Consider the following 22,280-nt stretch of genomic DNA (forward strand, 5'->3'; position numbering starts at 1 on the left):
GAAAGGTGAAAATATGCCCCTTATGGAGATGACTACATGTTGGAGAAGATTTGACAGCTGTGACCTCCTTTCTCCTAGTGTTATGTTAGCAAAGTGGCACGGCTGTCAGTTCTGCCATTCCTGGGGCTTTCTGGATGCAGCAGTTATTCGCACAGAGAAATCGTGCTGTCACAGGATGTTAGTTTCAAATACTTTGAATAGCTGGACACACATAGTTGTGTATACAATATTTTTCAATGGTCTGAACCGTTTCACCTAAAGCAGTGTCTCCAAAACTCTGTCCCCAAATCTCCCTTACAGTCCAGGTTTTAATGATATCCTGTGCTGGAGCATTGATATCCTTAAAATCAGGACTGTTATGGGAGTTTGAGACATACTGACCGAAAAGCGGTTAGAATTCTAATAACTACAGTATATAGCTTTTGCTTACTTTTAATTTAATACAATTGCTAAATGCAGGTAATGTTGAAGATACAATCTCATTTAAAGGGGTACATTTACTAAAATGTGAGTTTTTAGAAGTGGAGATGTTGCCCATAGCAACCAAATTCTACTTAACATTTAATTAGCACCTTCTAGAATAGCGTTTTTCAACCACTGTGTCGTGACGGCCAGCTCAGCGCACTTGTACTGTAGTGTGTTTTATTCCTGTGGCGGCCAATGTGTGTGTGTATTTTTTTTTTTTATGTGGGATCCAATGTGTATGTTTTTTTTTTTTATTGGTCATGCACGTCGCTTCGCCGGATGGCGTGCCTTGGCAAACTTGTGTAGTGTGCCTCGAGTTGAAAGGTTGAAACCTCCTAGGTCCATATACTGTAAAATAAAAGTATAGGAGACTATTTATTAATGCTTTTACTCCAAACAATAATGCAGAAACTGCCCTGCTCTTTATAGGTCGGATATTACCACCTAACCTACAGAGTGTGTGTGTGGCAGGGAGTCTGAGGAGGAAGATTCTGTAAGTTTGAGGGGGGGAACTGGCAGTAAGGAGGAGAAGTATGACAGTATGGGGGGGGAGTCTGGAAGCATGGAGGGTGCAGTATGGGTAGCAGCAAGAATAGGGGTGTCTGGTAATAGGGAGAGATGTACTGTCTGTGGTACTTGTGAAAGGAGCTGGAGGAGGGGTGTTCTGAAAGCAGGGAGAAAGAAAAGGGTGTCTGCAGGCAGGGTGGGGGAGCTTGTGCCTGAAGGCTAGGTCTCTGGAAGTAGGGTAGAGGTAGGTGAGTGGAATGGTGTATAAAGGTAGGTAGGTGTGTGCAGGGCCAGCTCCAGGGTTCGGAGCACCCTGTGCCGGCCCTTGAGATGGCGCCTAAACAACGCGTGCCGAAAGGCCGTGCGCGACCAAATTTGGGGGCGTGGCCTAATTACATAGGCCATGCCCCCTATGTGACGTTATTTGGAGGCGTGCCCGCATGGCACGCCTCCAAATAATGTCAGGCTGGGGGTAAAGCCCAGCACTCAATCACTGGCTGTGCTTCCCCCAGCCTCTCCCCTCAGTGAATGGCATCCATTCACTCTCCGGGGGTCCGGCACCGCCGCAAGCTGCGGCGGTGGGGGTCCCCAGCCTCCCGATTTGACCACCCGCGGGCCGAAGTGGAACAGCGGGACCGTAGTGTCCGGCTGAAATCGGGATGCTGGGGAGGGGTGCCGCCCCTCTGTGACCGCACTGGTCGAACACCCCTAGAGCTGGCCCTCTGTGTGTTTGGGGTTCTGTTTAAGGGCAAGGGGGGTGAGGAGGTGTCACATACACCATTCCTCATAGTAAGGGCTAGGACAGACTGTATTACTGACCTCGTCTGTATGTATCATGCTGAGGGGTCTCCTATGTTTGCTGCCTTGAAAAATTTGAGTGATGCGAGGTATTCGGGAGCAGGGTAATGGGTACTACCTCAGACCTGCACTTTGCTCAGGGGGATGTCAACCGTCCGTGGCCCTAGAACAGCAATGAGGGCGGATCCTTCCTGCTGCTCTGCTTCTATCAGCATCATTATGTGGCTGCAGCAGGAGACGGGTGGGCGGCTTCGGGGCCATGTGCTGGGGAATCAAGTAAGTAGAAGGGTGGGCAGAGGGGCCACAGTAGACTCTGCACCTCCCAGTCCTGGAGCCTGGAGAGAACTAAAACTCGTGAGATGATGATGATGATGTCATCATCTCTCGAGACCAGTAGCTCCGCAGCAGCGCGGTTGCTGTGTACTTGTGTAGTATTGCCTGCAGTAAATTTACTAGAGTACCCAGGGAAGATGCAAGTCATTCAAAAGTCGTGCAGCATGCGCCACAATGATGCCAGCTGGCATCATCAGTGTCTGTCTGACATGAAACACCCGCCGGGATCACTGCAGCGGGAGCTGTGCGACTTTTGTGTGACAGTGTGTGTTCAAATTGGACCGTCCTGATGGCGTTTTCCATTCCTTACTGTGCCTGAAGCATGAGCTCCACCGGATCCGCCCTCGCTACACCCCTGATGATACCCACGGGCTTGGGTTCGGGCCGTGAGGCCATGCCCCATTTTCGGCGGCACGTGGCTGTGCCCCGAACATAGCATCCTTCCCTGCAACGGGTGTTACACTGGGGAGGGACACCACTTGCAACATCTCTTCTAAAACTCACTTAAATAAATTTACCCCTAACAGTCCAGGCTTTAGTAATATCCATGCTTGAGCACAGATGGTTAAATCAAAATAACAGGTACTAAGTAAGACACCTGTGCTGTATGGCTGTCCTTAAAACCTGGTCTGTTAGTGTGCATTGAGGACCATGGCTGGGAACCCTCTGCTCTATTGGCAGTCAACTGCCTTCCCTTGTGTACATCTGATGCGGTCGTATGTGCTATGACTGAGATTCCCACTTTTAGCTCCCACGCACGCTGTGATACTGAATGGTGCGTCCTTATATACCACAAGTGGTAGCAACATCGAAACTTGCCCACTGAATGATCCAATTTTGTGTGTAGTACCAGGGCTGCCATCAGAAATGGTGGGGCCCGGCACTGACAAAATAGCCAGGGCCCCCCGTCCCCCCCTCCCCTTTTTTTATTTTTATTTTGAACAGTAGCAATTATGTGTGGGTATTAGTATTTTCAATGGGGTAGTAATAATTATATATGCCCTTGAGTTGATAGAGTATATCACTGAACGCAGCAAAGGCATTTGGATTCCTTTTCAATTTTAAAAACCTAGCTTCCTTCTGTCTCTCCAGCCCAGCCCTGCTGTCTGACTGTTGTCTCCAGACCAGCCCCAGACAGGTCAGCCTCTGCCCCAGAAAGCCACCCCCAGCCCCAAAGAGCCAGACCCACACTTACCTGATGCTTGTAGCTCCTCGCTCAGTCCTCCTCTCTCAATGGGGCAGTGTGACGTCATTACATCACGCACGCTGGCTGCCGGGTCTCTCTTCAAAAGGAAATAAAATTTGCAGGCTTTTGCGGTGCTGGGAGGGTGGGTGGTGTGTCCCTCTCTTGGTCTGGGTAGTCCCTCCCTGATGGCGGCCCTGTGCACTAGTAACCACCCTCCTGTCACTGCCCAGAAATGGCCTGCACTTTTCCATCACCTTTTAGCTACCATCTGAATCGATTGCAGCAGCACCTTTGTTGTATTGTTGACTATGATAGATGTCAGATTATACAGTGCATCGCTGCTTACTGCGGTGTAGCCGTGGACCAGTCAGTGCCCGTCCACTGCCGAAAGCGCCTACAATGGGCACATGAGCGTCAGAACTGGACCATGTAGTAATGGAAGATGGTGGCCTGGTCTGATGAATCCTCTTTCCTTTTATATCATGTGGATGGGCGGATGCATGCAAGTCATTTATTTGGGGAAGAGATGGCACCAGGATGCACTTTGGGAAGAAGGCAAGCTGGTGGAGGCAGTGTGATGCTCTGGACAATGTTCGGCTGGGGAACCTTGGATCCTGCCATTCATGTGGATGTTACTTTGACACGTATCACCTACCTCAACATTGTTGCAGACAAAGTACACCCCTTAATGGCAACAGTATTACCTAATGACAGTGGCCTCATTCAGCAGTTGAGCAACATTACAAAAAGTTGAAGGTGTTGACTTTGCCCCCAAATTCCCCAGATCTCAATCCAATCTGTGACAAGTCTGATCCATGGAGGCCCTCGCAACATACAGGACTTAACCGCTTACCTGGTGACATCGCAGTGTTTCAGTTGGCAAGGTCACATATTGCGCTGCTCCGCTGTGTTCCCCGGAATCGTGCCCCAGAATGCCCTGCGATGGGGGCCTATGGACATGGGGGGATGAAATACTTTTTAAACTTTATTAATATTTTTTTAAATAATGACAATTTCTGAGCGGTTTTGTGGGGAAAAGATTGTCAGTTAAGTGAGTAATGGTCTGCTTCTAACGTCTTGGTACTAGATACCACAAAAAAAATGGAAAATAAAATGTAATAAATACCGCCTTAAATCCTTTTGCAAAATCAGACCCTATTTAATTTTCCCCAAAACATCCGAGTGTTCAAAGACTCCCCAGTTATTTTTGATCACAGTCATTTTGCATCAGTTCAACTTTTTTCTGCATTGTTTGGCTACATTAGATCAAGAAAGCAGGATAACATTTTATTTCTGATTTGGGCTACAATGGATTAATAAAGAATTTTTTTTTTATCTATTTACTAAAGCGATGAATGCGGGATTTGGGGAACTGTTGGCACAATTAAAGTCCAATTTGAAATTGTGTTATTTCCTTTTTAATCTTTTTGTATGATGGGAATGCCATTGGCCATTGTCCTGGGACCATTGAGGTGACAAAGTTGCAACAAAAGGTCCTAATCTTGTTAATTATCCTGGCTCCTAGTTGACAGACGTCGGGAAGCTCCACAGATGTGTTGAGCTTGGGCCGGATAGTCCTTGGGAGGGATGGGGCATGGTATTTTCTTTTGCGGGTTTATCCCCCTACCCCCATAGACGCACCAGCCTTGATCTAGTTTTCACTATAAAAGAGGGACCACATGTTGTTAGTCTGTCTGTTATAGTGGAAATCGTCGAGCACAGTGTCTGAGGATTTGGGGAGGGGGCATGCTGCCTGTTTCTTGTTTATTTAATTACAGTATAAAGCACAGCCTATGGAGGAAGAATTTGTCTTCATACTTGTGCTAACAAACATACCCCCCACCTACAGTATGTGTGTTGTGGGTATTGCAATTTAATTTGAAGGCACAACACAGGTTTTTGTTTACACAGCCAAAAGAGTGAGAATAAATAACGCACACATACACGTGATTGTAACATGAAGTTTAAGAGACTAAATTAGTCTCTAAGGGCAGGATGCATCATGTATCGCATATTGTATGCAATACATCCTGCCACTTACTGAATGCGTAGCTGCATTTATTAATGCCGTGTGCATGAATCATTGCGAATATGAAAGCAAAGGACATCTCGCAAAGGACATAAGTTCTGTCCTTTGCGAACTGAGGACTTCTGGTTAATGACCCAGAGGACCTACTGTGCAAGCGCAAGCTGCTGTGGGGGTAAGGGAGGGATCTCCAGATGCCTATCAGGGGAATTCTGTGTAAGGAAGCCTATAGGCTTCTATTGGCAACGCCTATCTGGTACAAAGTCTGGGAAAGGTTTCGCTTTCCAGAGCTTGATACAGATGGGGAATAGGGAAAACCTCCTAAAACGGCAGTTATCAGAGTTTTAACTGTCTTTTACCCTTAGTACATCCCACCCCAAATATCATAATTTCTATGGTGCCCACAGTGGTTGCCATATATGAGGTGCTCAGTGCAGTGTACATAAGTGCAAATCTGGCATTTGAAATCACTATGAAATTCTCAACAATGAACATCAGTTTATCTCAAGTATTATTATTATCTTTTATTTATTTATTAGGCACCACAAACATTCAGAAGCACTGTTCACAGTTGAAGAACATATTAACATGACAAAGTAATTTTATTTACCTATTTTTTTTTTTTAAAGCACATCATGCTACACCACTCTAAAGCTGGGTACATGCTAGACGATATGTCGCCCAGTCCCACGGATTGGGCTGACATATCGTCCACATCAGCCCACCGTTCCTCTTTCAATCGGGGTTATTCCATCGGTCTGAATGTAGGGCCAATGGAATGACGCAGATGCCAACGCTAGTGGATTGAGCCGGTGCCCGACATATCAGGCGGGCGGTCACCACATTGTGCAGTGTGTACTGACTGCCTGATGCGGTCAGTCGGTGCATCGCTGGGTACCCACATATCAGCAAGTGTGTACCCAACTTACGTTTTATCAGGCCAAAATGATAGTAAAATGAGAACACCTCTGTACATGGAACAAGCACCAGGATCTATAATTAATCTAAAACAAAAGCCTAGGGCCCCACTTAGAGTTGGACACAAGTCTACTTGTACCACCAAAAAGTGTGACACAGGTAAAAAGTCACACCTTTGTAGTTAACTCTGAATAAGGATCCTTAAGAAGAAAAAATTATGGTTGTGGGTCTCTTATGCGTTCACCAGGAGCAAAGCATAGGTCTTCATTTATGCTGAGGGGATGCTTATATCTTATTATGTTTATTTTTTAATATAATAGGAACTGCGATGGAGCTTAAATACTTGAAGGTCAAATATGGAGACACATTGTTGACAGACAATCAAAAATTCTAAAAGGTCATTGGCCAACTATTCTCTGTATCCTTCTCCTATAACAGTAGAAATACAATACAGAGAAGTTGCAACTCCATCTCAATGTGACTTGAATGCTGTAAAGTGTGTCATAAATTAGCATTTATATTGGAAGTACTATAAATAAGAAATAGAAATTACTGTCCATGTCTATGATGAACTTAAGTGCTCACACAGCTGTAGACTGATGGCATAGACGATAACAAGTCAGTAGCCACAATTTTGTATCTGCTAGATCAGGGATAAGTAACATTTTCTCTTTGGATCAAGGAAAAAAAATAAAATATATATATATATATATATATATATATATATACACCCAAACATTTACAAAAGTAAGAGATGGGTGCTAAAAATGTTAGTGGCTTCCTTGTCCTTCAAGTTTTCAGGTTAGATTACAGAGATGCTGCGGAATTGAGCACTGTTATTTTACCGTGAGCAGGGCAAACATTGTGGCTACTCACCAGAAACCTAGGCTTCACTGGGTATGCAAGCCAGTTCTCTGACCATGCAGGTGCCACTCAAGACTCAAGTGGTGCCAAAGGTTGCCTAAGCCTGTGCTAGACCAACAACTCAAAATTAATTTATCACTAAAGCTCAAGATTCTCAATAAGTAATCTGGTTATACCAACTCTTGATGGACTTGGGGATGGACATGTACCACAGATTGGTGACTGCTCAATAAATTTATTGGACTAACACAGGTGCATGTTAGGGAGGGGTTAATCTAGGCAAGAAAAAAAAGAATTCCCCCAACACTCTGCAATGAGCCATCAAAATACATGATAATAGCAGAGATCTCAGTGGCATACATTTGCAAACTTGGTAAGCCACCAGCCACGGCAAGGCATCTCTGCTCTGGTGGTCCCTATGCTACATGACAATAGCACCAAGTTGTGTCATACATTTATGTATTTCTAAATTGAGAGATAACTCTTGTGGAGGGCCAGGATCATCCAATATGACACTACAAGGATCAGGATACCCTTCAGCTACAGACCCCATACATGCCTCTCCGAACAGTGATACACAGAATAGTGGTTGCTCAATCAATGTATTGGCCCATCACAGGTGTGTGTAAGGGAGGCATTAATCTAGACAAGAAAAATCCCAAAAAAATTTTCAGCACACTGCAATGGGCCAGCAAAAGAGACTTACATCTTACATGATCCGGGGCATAGCTAGATCTATGGGAGTCCCATTGGAAAATTTCCATGGGCCCCCTTCTGTGCACCACAATGTGCAGTGCTCACCTCCTGAGCCCCATGGGTGGCGACTTCTGCTTTCTTAGCAGTGTGCTGCTGCCGCAGGCACATCTGCTGTCCTAGCTGACTCCATTCCTCCCCACTGATGATGGAAGGAGGCGTGGCTGTGGCCCAGGGATGTCCCAGCAGGCATAGCACAGCCACGCCTCCTCCCTACATCAGTGATTAGGGATGGAGACGGAGCAGGCCGGGACAGCAGATGTGCCTGCAGCCACTGCTAAGGAAAAGCTACCCACGGGGTTCAGTAGATGATCAGCCGCCTTTCACTTAGTAGTAGTGTGGTGCAGTGGAAGGGCCGGGCCCCATAGCAGCCGCACACCCTGCCCCTACTATAGCTATGCCCCTTGCACATGTTTATAGTAATGCGGAGGTGGCAAGGTGTCTCTACTCTAGTGGTCCTACACTACTTGATAAACCTATCCTTAATACAGTCAAGGATGTATAAAATTGAGAAAACTATAGATTATGAACAAAAATACTAAATACAATGTGCCACGCAAGTTAAGGGCCACATCCACTAGCAGTTAGTGGAACGACAGTACGATTACAACATTCTAATCGTACAGTCGTTCCTCTTCCCCTGGAGTGCCTACACTGAACGATATGTCGTTCAGTGTAGGCACCCACCCTCATCCCTGAACATGTTCAATCTGTTGTTATCGGCAGATTGACCAGCATGTTCAGGCGATGATTGATGTCGGAAACTATGTCGTTATCGTTCATTTCGCTCATTACTATCGCCTAGTGGATGTGCACCTTTAGAATAAAGTTGCATCTATTGTTTTCTTACAGACTGGGAATGAGCAACAGCGAACATACACATCATTGCATATCTCCAACTAATTCTTAGTCACTCCGTCAAATGAGTTACTGGGCGGCAATAGGGAATACGCATACGAATACTGTGAGTTGTGGATGCCTATTGCAGTCATGTCTCCTACACCTATCATGGGGAAGGTGTAAGATTGTGACAACAGATGCTCTAGTGAACGGAGGGCTGGGAGTGGTGGTGCTGCTGCAGAGATCTGTGCTACGCATTAGACTTACGTTCATGGCCTGCGTATGGTATTTCAGCAGAGTGGGGTGCATCTCAGAATAAGGTCCAATGGTGGGACGTACCTCTTCTAGAGGGCTTATAAGACAAGACAATTACTGAACTGCAAAACTGTCTAAATGGGACCTTCATTACAGAAGCACTGCCCAAACCTACAAGTCACGCATGCGCACAAGAGCCCTGACGTCCGGTGGAAGGAGCCTTAAAGGGGCGGAGGGATCCGAAGGGATCCCTCTTCGCAACAAGGGACTCCTTCCATAGGGAAGGAGTGGGTAGCGGTAGCAAATGCCATCTGAAGATGGCGAATGCTGCCGCAATCAACCTCAAAAAAAATTATATTTTCGGAGCTTAATGAATTCTGTCCCCATAATAGTGTATGGGGACAGCGGACCATTCCACAAGAGGAAGGTAAGTAGGAGATATCTGTGATATCTGCTGCTTTACCTTCAAGATGTGTGGCCCGAATACTTAATTTTTACAATTCCAGGTGAATTGTGCATTTTCACATGCTTTTGCACAAAGTAAGTGATGATGAATAGGCCCCTTTGCATGTTTAAGTATCACAGCTCTGCATCCCTTTATTTACAACAGCTCTGCATCTCTTTATCACAGCTCTGCATCTCTTTATTTATCATAGCTCTGCAACTCTTTATCACAGCTTTGCATCTCTTTATATATCATAGCTCTGCATCTCTTTATTTATCACAGCTCTGCAATCTCTTTATTTATCACAGATCTGCACTCCTTTATCACAGCTCTGCATATCTTTATTTATCACAGCTCTGCAATCTCTATATAGCAGCTCTGCAATCTATATATCACAGCTCTGCATCCCTTTATTTACCACAGCTCTGCATCTCTTTATCACAGCTCTGCATCTCTTTATTTATCATAGCTCTGCAACTCTTTATCACAGCTTTGCATCTCTTTATATATCATAGCTCTGCATCTCTTTATTTATCACAGCTCTGCATCTCTTTATTTATCACAGCTCTGCATCTCTTTCCTTATCACAGCTCTGCATCTCTTTATTTATCACAGCTCTGCAATCTCTATATCACAGCTCTGCATCTCTTTATTTATCACAGCTCTGCAATCTCTATATCACCGCTCTGCATCTCTGTATCACAGCTCTGCATCTCTTTGTTTATCTCAATTCTGCATCTCTTTATTTATCACAGCTCTGCATCTCTTTCCTTATCACAGCTCTGCATCTCTTTATTTATCACAGCTCTGCATCTCTTTCCTTATCACAGCTCTGCATCTCTTTATTTATCACAGCTCTGCATCTCTTTCCTTATCACAGCTCTGCGTCTCTTTATTTGTCACAGCTCTGCAATCTCTATATCACAGCTTTGCATCTCTTTATTTATCACAGCTCTGCATATCTTTATTTACCACAGCTCTGCAATCTCTATATCACAGCTCTGCATCTCTTTATTTATCACAGCTCTGCAATCTCTATATCACAGCTCTGCATCTCTTTATTTATCTTAGCTCTGCATCTCTTTATTTATCTCAATTCTGCATCTCTTTATTTATCACAACTCTGCATCTCTTTATTTATCACAGCACTGTGTCTATAACCACAGCTCTGCATCTCTTTCCTTATCACAGCTCTGTGTCTCCTTATTTATCACAGCTCTGTGTCTCTTTATTATCACAGTTCTGCATCTCTTTCCTTATCACAGCTCTGCATCTCTTTCCTTATCACTGCTCTGCATCTCTTTATTTATCACAGCTCTGCAATCTATATCACAGCTCTGCATCTCTTTATTTATCACAGCTCTGCATATCTTTATTTATCACAGCTCTGCATCTCTTTATTTATCACACCTCTACATCTCTATCACAGCTCTGCATCTCTTTATTTATCACAGCTCTGTATCTTTTTATTATCACAGCTCTGCATCTCTTTATTTATCTCAACTCTGCATCTCTTTATCACAGCTCTGCATCTCTTTATTTATCACAGCTCTGCAATCTCTATATCACAGCTCTGCATCTCTTTATTTATCTCAACTCTGCATCGCTGTATTTATCACAGCTCTGCATCTCTTTATCACAGCTCTGCATCTCTTTATTTATCACAGCTCTGAATCTCTATATCACAGCTCTGCATCTCTTTATCACAGCTCTGCATCTCTTTACTTATCACAGCTCTGCATATCTTTAGCACAGCTCTGCATCTCTTTATCACAGCTCTGCATCCCTTTATTTACCACAGCTCTGCAATCTCTATATCACAGCTCTGCATCTCTTTATTTCTCTCAACTCTGCATCTCTTTATCACAGCTCTGCATCTCTTTATTTATCATAGCTCTGCAACTCTTTATCACAGCTTTGCATCTCTTTATATATCATAGCTCTGCATCTCTTTATTTATCACAGCTCTGCATCTCTTTATTTATCACAGCTCTGCATCTCTTTCCTTATCACAGCTCTGCATCTCTTTATTTATCACAGCTCTGCAATCTCTATATCACAGCTCTGCATCTCTTTATTTATCACAGCTCTGCAATCTCTATATCACAGCTCTGCATCTCTTTATTTATCTCAATTCTGCATCTCTTTATTTATCATACAGGAAAAGGGGAAGAAGATTGATTGCACAGGAAAACAGTTAATTCTAACAATCTAATTATAGATTTATTGGATACACGTATCTAGGTATATTTCAAAAACTTGAGGTGCATCCCAGTAGTAAATATTATCAAGGTTTAGAAGAGGAGAGAAAAAAAAAAAAAAAAGAAAGAAAAGACTCCTATCAGGGCACACTCCTGTGCTGTATTGATGGCTACAAAATTAGTATAGGAGAAATAGGACAAACTGATTACATCTAAGTGAGAACATGATCATATGTGAAATTTACATTAATGTCTCAATTAGCAGACAGACCACCATATATTTACCCATTTAATATATTTGAAATAGATGTATTGATGTTGATATTAAAACTAAAGTTTATTAAATTCTTAAAATGAAACATAGACACTCGAAATCAACTTATTATACAAAGACAGCATAGACAAATAAGAACATTAATAGTGTATGATACACTATATCTATTAACAGTGATCCACTATATCCAGGTCTATTTGACAGTACTGGAAGTATAGTTATAAATATTTGCTAATGATATACACAATTGAAATCGACAATTCATCGAAATGCCACCCTAAATAGTACACATGCGATACTTCACTAATCACAGAAACCATGCATATGGTGCTGGGGGTATAGTTATAAATATATGCACAATTGAAATAGATAATTCATCAAAGTACCACCCTACCTAGTACACATATTAAGATGCAATATTTCAATGATCACAGGAAACATACATATGGTATGTCTAGTGAAAGTAGTCCCTCAGTAATCCACCGGAACCAGTGAAAAAATAATACATAAGATGAGCCCACCACACAGCCTTCTAATGTGATATTAGTTAATAAAGTTGTAATGTACTGTTATCTAGGGTAGGATATTCTAAGGTTGAGTGGATCCACCTGTATATTAAGATATACAAATAACATATAAATATAAAAAACATGTATCACAATTGACATACAAATACAAAACTAAAGGCGAAATAATAAACAAATACATACAACATGCAAAAGGTATAATGATACCACAATATTCAAATGCTGAACACCATGGATACCACCTATATATATAATATGGAGGTTATTAGAGGCGTCCCTCTATTACGATCTGGGAGAGTACATATGGTACTAAATATTTTCCTAATATAGATACAGGTATAGAGTGGTGTGCTTATATGCCCAGGATCTGCTGTTGCCTGTCTTAGATATTAGAGGACAGGGAATGAGAGACCCAGGAACTGGCACCAGAAATTAGAAAGCTGCTTCTGCTGTTACAGCCCAGTCTCACCAGTATCCCTGTTGCCGTACAGCAGCGCAGGGAATCCAGGAAGCTGGCTATAATGAGAGAGCAGGAAAAAGTAGAAGGAAGAAAGTACCTGCCAATATTGTCTCCCTTCTGTATGATCGTCCGTGGTGCAGGGGTCCAGAGTGCGCACTGTGGAGCCCACCAGCAGGCTGTCTGACACGTGTTTCGCCGGGGCTTTATCAAAGGAAGCACCATCTCTTTATTTATCACAGCTCTGCATCTCTTTATTTATCACAGCTCTGCATCTCTTTCCTTATCACAGCTCTGCATCTCTTTATTTATCAAAGCTCTGCATCTCTTTCCTTATCACAGCTCTGCATCTCTTTATTTATCACAGCTCTGCATCTTTTTCCTTATCACAGCTCTGTGTCTCTTTATTTGTCACAGCTCTGCAATTTCTATATCACAGCTTTGCATCTCTTTATTTATCTTAGCTCTGCATCTCTTTATTTATCTCAATTCTGCCTCTCTTTATTTATCACAACTCTGCATCTCTTTATTTATCACAGCACTGTGTCTCTTTATAATCACAGCTCTGCATCTCTTTCCTTATCACAGCTCTGTGTCTCTTTATTTATCACAGCTCTGTGTCTCTTTATTATCACAGTTCTGCATCTCTTTCCTTATCACAGCTCTGCATCTCTTTCCTTATCACTGCTCTGCATCTCTTTATTTATCACAGCTCTGCAATCTATATCACAGCTCTGCATCTCTTTATTTATCACAGCTCTGCAACTCTTTATTTATCACAGCTCTGCATCTCTTTATTTATCACACCTCTACATCTCTATCACAGCTCTGCATCTCTTTATTTATCACAGCTCTGTATCTTTTTATTATCACAGCTCTGCAACTCTTTATTTATCTCAACTCTGCATCGCTTTATATCTCACAGCTCTGCATCTCTTTATCACAGCTCTGCATCTCTTTATTTATCACAGCTCTGCAATCTCTATATCACAGCTCAGCATCTCTTTATTTATCTCAACTCTGCATCGCTTTATTTATCACAGCTCTGAATCTCTATATCACAGCTCTGCATCTCTTTATCACAGCTCTGCATCTCTTTATTTATCACAGCTCTGAATCTCTATATCACAGCTCTGCATCTCTTTATCACAGCTCTGCATCTCTTTACTTATCACAGCTCTGCATATCTTTAGCACAGCTCAGCATCTCTTTATCACAGCTCTGCATCTCTTTATTTATCATAGCTCTGCATCTGTTTATATATCACAGCTCTGCATCTCTATATCACAGCTCTGCATGTCTTTATTTATCACAGCTCTGCATCTCTATATTATCACACCTCTGCATCTCTATATCACTACTCTGCATCTCTTAATTTATCACGGCTCTGCATCTATGTATTTATCACAGTTCTGAATCTCTATATCACAGCTCTGCATTTCTTTATTTATCCCAGCTTTGCATTTTTTTATTTATCTCAACTCTTCTTCTCTTTATCTCAACTCTGCTTCACTTTATCACAGCTCTTCATCTCTTTATCACAGCTCTGCATCTATGTATCACAGCTCTTCATCTCTTTATTTAATACAGCTTTGCATCTCTTTCTTTATCACAGCTTTGCATCTCTTTCTTTATCACAGCTTTGCATCTCTTTATCACAGATCTGCATCTTATTATCACAGCTCTGCATCTCTTTATCACAGCTCTGCATCTCTTTATTTATAACAGCTCTGCATCTCTTTATCACAGCTCTGCATCCCTTTATTTATCACAGCTTTGCATCTCTTTATCACAGATCTGCATTTTATTATCACAGCTCTGCATCTCTTTATTTATCACAACTCTGCATCTCTATATCACAGCTCTGCATCTCTTTCTTTATAACAGCTCTGCATCTCTTTATCACAACTCTACATCTCTATATCACAGCTCTGCATCTCTTTATAACAGCTCTGCATCTCTTTATCTCAACTCTGATTCTCTTTATCTCAACTTTGCTTCTCTTTATCACAGCTCTGCATCTTTTTATTTATCATAGCTTTGCATCTCTTTATTTATCACAGCTCTGCATCTCTGTATCACAGCTCTGCATCTCTTTATCACAACTCTGCGTCTCTTTATTTATCACAGCTCTGTATCTCTTCATCACAGCTCTGAATCTCTTTCCTTATCACAGCTCTGAATCTCTTCATCACAGCTCTGCATATTCTTCCTTATCACAGCTCTGCATCTCTTTCCTTATCACAGCTCTGCATCTCTTTCCTTATCACAGCTCTGCATCTCTTTCCTTATCACAGCTCTGAATCTCTTTATCACAGCTCTGCATATATTTCCTTATCAAAGCTCTGCATCTCTTTCCTTATCACAGCTCTGCATCTCTTTATGACAAATATGCATCTCAACAGATCTGCATGTATTTATCACAGCTCTGCATCTCTTTATGACAAATATGCATATCAACAGATCTGCATGTATTTATCAGAGCTCTGCATCTCTATCACAGCTCTGCATATCTTTATTTATCACAGTTCTGCTTCTCTATCACATCTCTGCAACTCTTTATTTATCACAGCTCTGCATCTCTTTTTTTATCTCAACTATGCTTCTCTTTATTTATCACAGCTCTGCATCTCCATATCACAGATCTGCATCTCTATATCACAGATCTGCATCTCTTTATTTATCACAGCTCTGCATCTCTTTATTTATCACAACTCTGCATCTCTATATCACAGCTCTGCATCTCTTTATTTATCACATCTCTGCATCTCTTTATTTATCTCAACTCTGCATCTCTTTGTCACAGCTCTGCATCTATGTATCACAGCTCTGCATCTCTATATCACAGCTCTGCATCTCTTTATTTAGCACAGATCTGCATCTTATTATCACAGCTCTGAATCTCTATATCACAGCTCTGCATCTCTTTATTTATCACAGCTCTGCATCCATTTATTTATCATAACTCTGCATCTCTTTATTTATCACAGCTCTGCATCCATTTATTTATCACAACTCTGCATCTCTTTATCACAGCTCTGTATCTCTTTATTTATCTGAACTCTGCTTCTCTTTATCTGAACTCTATTTCTCTTTATCACTGCTCTTCATCTCTTTATCACAGCTCTGCATCTAAGTATCTCAGCTCTGCATCTCTTTACTTATCAGAGCTTTGCATCTCTTTCTTTATCACAGCTTTGCATATCTTTATTTATCACAGATCTGCATTTGATTATCACACCTCTGCATCTCTTTATCACAACTCTGCATCTCTTTATTTATAACAGCTCTGCATCTCTTTATCACAACTCTGCATCTCTTTCCTTATCACAGCTCTGCATCTCTTTCCTTATCACAGCTCTGAATCTCTTTATCACAGCTCTGCATATCCTTCCTTATCAAAGCTCTGCATCTCTTTCCTTATCACAGCTTTGCATCTCTTTATGACAAATATGCATCTCAACAGATCTGCATGTATTTATCACAGCTCTGCATCTCTTTATGACAAATATTCATATCAACAGATCTGCATGTATTTATCACAGCTCTGCATCTCTTTATGACAAATATGCATATCAACAGATCTGCATGTATTAATCACAGCTCTGCATCTCTATCACAGCTCTGCATATCTTTATTTATCACAGTTCTGCTTGTCTATCACATCTCTGCAACTCTTTATTTATCACAGCTCTGCATCTCTTTATTTATCTCAACTCTGCTTCTCTTTATTTATCAAGGCTCTGCATCTCCATATCACAGATCTGCATCTCTTTAATTATCACAGCTCTGCAATTTATTATCACAGCTTTGCATCTCTTTATTTATCACAACTCTGCATCTCTATATCACAGCTCTGCATCTCTTTATCACAACTCTACATCTCTATATCACAGCTCTGCATCTCTTTATAACAGCTGTGCATCTCTTTATCTCAACTCTGATTCTCTTTATCTCAACTTTGCTTCTCTTTATCACAGCTCTGCATCTTTTTATTTATCATAGCTTTGCATCTCTTTATTTATCACAGCTCTGTATCTGTTTATCACACCTCTGAATCTCTTTCCTTATCACAGCCATGAATCTCTTTATCACAGCTCTGCAAATTATTCCTTATCACAGCTCTGCATCTCTTTCCTTATCACAGCTCTGCATCTCTTTCCTTATCACAGCTCTGAATCTCTTTATCACAGCTCTGCATATACTTCCTTATCAAAGCTCTGCATCTCTTTCCTTATCACAGCTCTGCAACTCTTTATGACAAATATGCATCTCAACAGATCTGCATGTATTTATCACAACTCTGCATCTCTTTATGACAAATATGCATATCAACAGATCTGCATGTATTTATCACAGCTCTGCATCTCTATCACAGCTCTGCATATCTTTATTTATCACAGATCTGGTTCTCTATCACATCTCTGCAACTCTTTATTTATCACAGCTCTGCATCTCTTTATTTATCTCAACTCTGCTTATCTTTATTTATCACAGCTCTGCATCTCCATATCACAGATCTGCATCTCTTTATTTATCACAGCTCTGCATCTCTATATCACAGCTCTGCATCTCTTTATTTATCACAGCTCTGCATCTCTTTATTTATCACAACTCTGTATCTCTATATCACAGCTCTGCATCTCTTTATTTATTTATCACATCTCTGCATCTCTTTATTTATCTCAATGCTGCATCGCTTTGTCACAGCTCTGCATCTATTTATCACAGCTCTGCATCTCTATATCACAGCTCTGCATCTCTTTATTTAGCACAGATCTGCATCTTATTATCACAGCTCTGCATCTCTATATCACAGCTCTGCATCTCTTTATATATCACAGCTCTGCATCTCTTTATTTATCTCAACTCTGCTTCTCTTTATTTATCAAGGCTCTGCATCTCCATATCACAGATCTGCATCTCTTTAATTATCACAGCTCTGCATCTCTAAATCACAACTCTGCATCTCTTTATTTATCACAGCTCTGCATCTCTTTATTTATCACAACTCTGCATCTCTATATCACAGCTCTGTATCTCTTTATTTATCACATCTCTGCATCTCTTTATTTATCTCAACTCTGCATCTCTTAATCAGAGCTCTGCATCTATTTATCTCAGCTCTGCATCTCTATATCACAGCTCTGTATCTCTTTATTTAGCACAGATCTGCATCTTATTATCACAGCTCTGAATCTCTATATCACAGCTCTGCATCTCTTTATTTATCACAGCTCTGCATCCATTTATTTATCACAACTCTGCATCTCTTTAATTATCACAGCTCTGCATCTCTTTATCACAACTCTGCATCTATTTATTTATCTGAACCCTGCTTCTCTTTATCTGAACTCTGCTTCTCTTTATCACAGCTCTGCATCTCTTTATCACAGCTCTGCATCTATGTATCTCAGCTCTGCATCTCTTTCCTTATCACAGCTCTGCATCTCTTTATTTATCACAGCTCTGTAATCTCTATATCACAGCTCTGCATCTCTTTATTTATCACAGCTCTGCAATCTCTATATCACAGCTCTGCATCTCTGTATCACAGCTCTGCATCTCTTTATTTATCTCAATTCTGCATCTCTTTATTTATCACAACTCTGCATCTCTTTATTTATCACAGCTCTGCATCTCTTTCCTTATCACAGCTCTGCATCTCTTTATTTATCACAGCTCTGCATCTCTTTCCTTATCACAGCTATGTGTCTCTTTATTTGTCACAGCTCTGCAATCTCTATATCACAGCTTTGCATCTCTTTATTTATCACAGCTCTGTATATCTTTATTTACCACAGCTCTGCAATCTCTATATCACAGCTCTGCCTCTCTTTATTTATCACAGCTCTGCAATCTCTATATCACAGCTCTGCATCTCTTTATTTATCTTAGCTCTGCATCTCTTTATTTTTCTCAATTCTGCAACTCTTTATTTATCACAACTCTGCATCTCTTTATTTATCACAGCACTGTGTCTCCTTATTATCACAGCTCTGCATCTCTTTCCTTATCACAGCTCTGTGTCTCCTAATTTATCACAGCTCTGTGTCTCTTTATTATCACAGTTATGCATCTCTTTCCTTATCACAGCTCTGCCTCTCTTTCCTTATCACTGCTCTGCATCTCTTTATTTATCACAGCTCTACATCTCTATATCACAGCTCTGCATCTCTTTATTTATCTTAGCTCTGCATCTCTTTATTTATCTCAATTCTGCATCTCTTTATTTATCACAACTCTGCATCTCTTTATTTATCACAGCTCTGCATCTTATTATCACAGCTCTGAATCTCTATATCACAACTCTGCATCTCTTTATTTATCACAGCTCTGCATCTATTTATTTATCACAACTATGCATCTCTTTATTTATCACAGCTCTGCATCTCTTTATTTATAACAGCTCTGCATCTATTTATCTGATCTCTGCTTCTCTTTATCTGAACTCTGCTTCTCTTTATCACAGCTCTGCATCTATGTATCTCAGCTCTGCATCTCTTTACTTTCACAGCTTTGCATCTCTTTCTTTATCACAGCTTTGCATCTCTTTATTTATCACAGATCTGCATTTTATTATCACAGCTCTGCATCTCTTTATCACAGCTCTGCATCTCTTTATTTATAAAAGCTCTGCATCTCTTTATCACAGCTCTGCATCTCTTTATTTATCACAGCTTTGCATCTCTTTATTTATCATAACTCTGCATCTCTATATCACAGCTCTGCATCTCTTTATTTATAACAGCTCTGCATCTCTTAATCAAAACTTTGCATCTCTATATCACAGCTCTCCATCTCTTTATTTATCACAGCTCTGCATCTCTATATTATCACAGCTCTGCATCTCTATATCACTACTCTGCAACTCTTTATTTATCACGGCTCTGCATCTATTTATTTATCACAGTTCTGCATCTCTATATCACAGCTCTGCATCTCTTTATTTATCACAGCTTTGCATCTCTTTATTTATCTCAACCCTGCTTCTCTTTATCTCAACTCTGCTTCACTTTATCACAGGTCTTCATCTCTTTATCACAGCTCTGCATCTATGTATCACTGCTCTGCATCTCTTTATTTAACACAGCTTTGCATCTCTTTATTTATCACAGCTTTGCATCTCTTTATTTATCACAGATCTGCATTTTTATTATCACAGCTCTGCATCTCTTTATCACAGCTCTGCATCTCTTTATTTATATCAGCTCTGCATCTCTTTCTCACAGCTCTGCATCCCTTTATTTATCACAGCTTTGCATCTCTTTATCACAGATCTGCATTTTATTATCACAGCTCTGCATCTCTTTATTCATCACAACTCTGCATCTCTATATCACAGCTCTGCATCTCTTTATCACAACTCTACATCTCTATATCACAGCTCTGCATCTCTTTATAACAGCTCTGCATCTCTTTATCTCAACTCTGATTCTCTTTATCTCAACTTTGCTTCTCTTTATCACAGCTCTGCATCTTTTTATTTATCATAGCTTTGCATCTCTTTATTTATCACAGCTCTGCATCTCTGTATCATAGCTCTGCATCTCTTTATCACAACTCTGCGTCTCTTTATTTATCACAGCTCTGAATCTCTTTCCTTATCACAGCTCTGAATCTATTTATCACAGTTCTGCATATTCTTCCTTATCACAGCTCTGCATCTCTTTCCTTATCACAGCTCTGCATCTCTTTCCTTCTCACAGCTCTGCATCTCTTTCCTTATCACAGCTCTGCATCTCTTTATGACAAATATGCATCTCAACAGATCTGCATGTATTTATCACAGCTCTGCATCTCTTTATGACAAATATGCATATCAACAGATCTGCATGTATTTATCACAGCTCTGCATCTCTATCACAGCTCTGCATATCTTTATTTATCACAGTTCTGGTTCTCTATCACATCTCTGCTAATCTTTATTTATCACAGCTCTGCATCTCTTTATTTATCTCAACTCTGCTTATCTTTATTTATCACAGCTCTGCATCTCCATATCACAGATCTGCATCTCTTTATTTATCACAGCTCTGCATCTCTATATCACAGCTCTGCATCTCTATATTTATCACAGCTCTGCATCTCTTTATTTATCAAAACTCTGCATCTCTATATCACAGCTCTGCATCTCTTTATTTATCACATCTCTGCATCTCTTTATTTATCTCAACTCTGCATCTCTTTGTCACAGCTCTGCATCTATTTATCACAGCTCTGCATCTCTACATCACAGCTCTGCATCTCTTTATTTAGCACAGATCTGCATCTTATTATCACAGCTCTGCATCTCTATATCACAGCTCTGCATCTCTTTATTTATCACAGCTCTGCATCTCTTTATTTATCTCAACTCTGCTTCTCTTTATTTATCAAGGCTCTGCATCTCCATATCACAGATCTGCATCTCTTTAATTATCACAGCTCTGCATCTCTAAATCACAGCTCTGCATCTCTTTATTTATCACAGCTCTGCATCTCTTTATTTATCACAACTCTGCATCTCTATATCACAGATCTGCATCTCTTTATTTATCACATCTCTGCATCTCTTTATTTATCTCAACTCTGCATCTCTTTATCACAGCTCTGCATCTATTTATCTCAGCTCTGCATCTCTATATCACAGCTCTGCATCTCGTTATTTAGCATAGATCTGCATCTTATTATCACAGCTCTGAATCTCTATATCACAGCTCTGCATCTCTTTATTTATCACAGCTCTGCATCCATTTATTTATCACAACTCTGCATCTCTTTATTTATCACAGCTCTGCATCTCTTTATTTATAACAGCTCTGCATCTCTTTATCACAACTCTGCATCTCTTTATTTATCTGATCTCTGTTTCTCTTTATCTGAACTCTGCTTCTCTTTATCACAGCTCTTTATCTCTTTATCACAGCTCTGCATCTATGTATCTCAGCTCTGCATCTCTTTCCTTATCACAGCTCTGCATCTCTTTATTTATCACAGCTCTGCAATCTCTATATCACAGCTCTGCATCTCTTTATTTATCACAGCTCTGCAATCTCTATATCACAGCTCTGCATCTCTGTATCACAGCTCTGCATCTCTTTAGTTATCTCAATTCTGCATCTCTTTATTTATCACAGCTCTGTATCTCTTTATTTATCACAGCTCTGCATCTCTTTCCTTATCACAGCTCTGCATCTCTTTATTTGTCACAGCTCTGCATCTCTTTCCTTATCACAGCTCTGCATCTCTTTATTTATCACAGCTCTGCATCTCTTTCCTTATCACAGCTCTGTGTCTCTTTATTTGTCACAGCTCTGCAATCTCTATATCACAGCTCTGCCTCTCTTTAGTTATCACAGCTCTGCAATCTCTATATCACAGCTCTGCATCTCTTTATTTATCTTAGCTCTGCATCTCTTTATTTATCTCAAGTCTGCATCTCTATTTAT

Source organism: Taudactylus pleione, unplaced genomic scaffold (assembly GCF_031769625.1).
Source record: "Taudactylus pleione unplaced genomic scaffold, aTauple2 ptg000235l, whole genome shotgun sequence".
Classification (NCBI taxonomy): domain Eukaryota; kingdom Metazoa; phylum Chordata; class Amphibia; order Anura; family Myobatrachidae; genus Taudactylus; species Taudactylus pleione.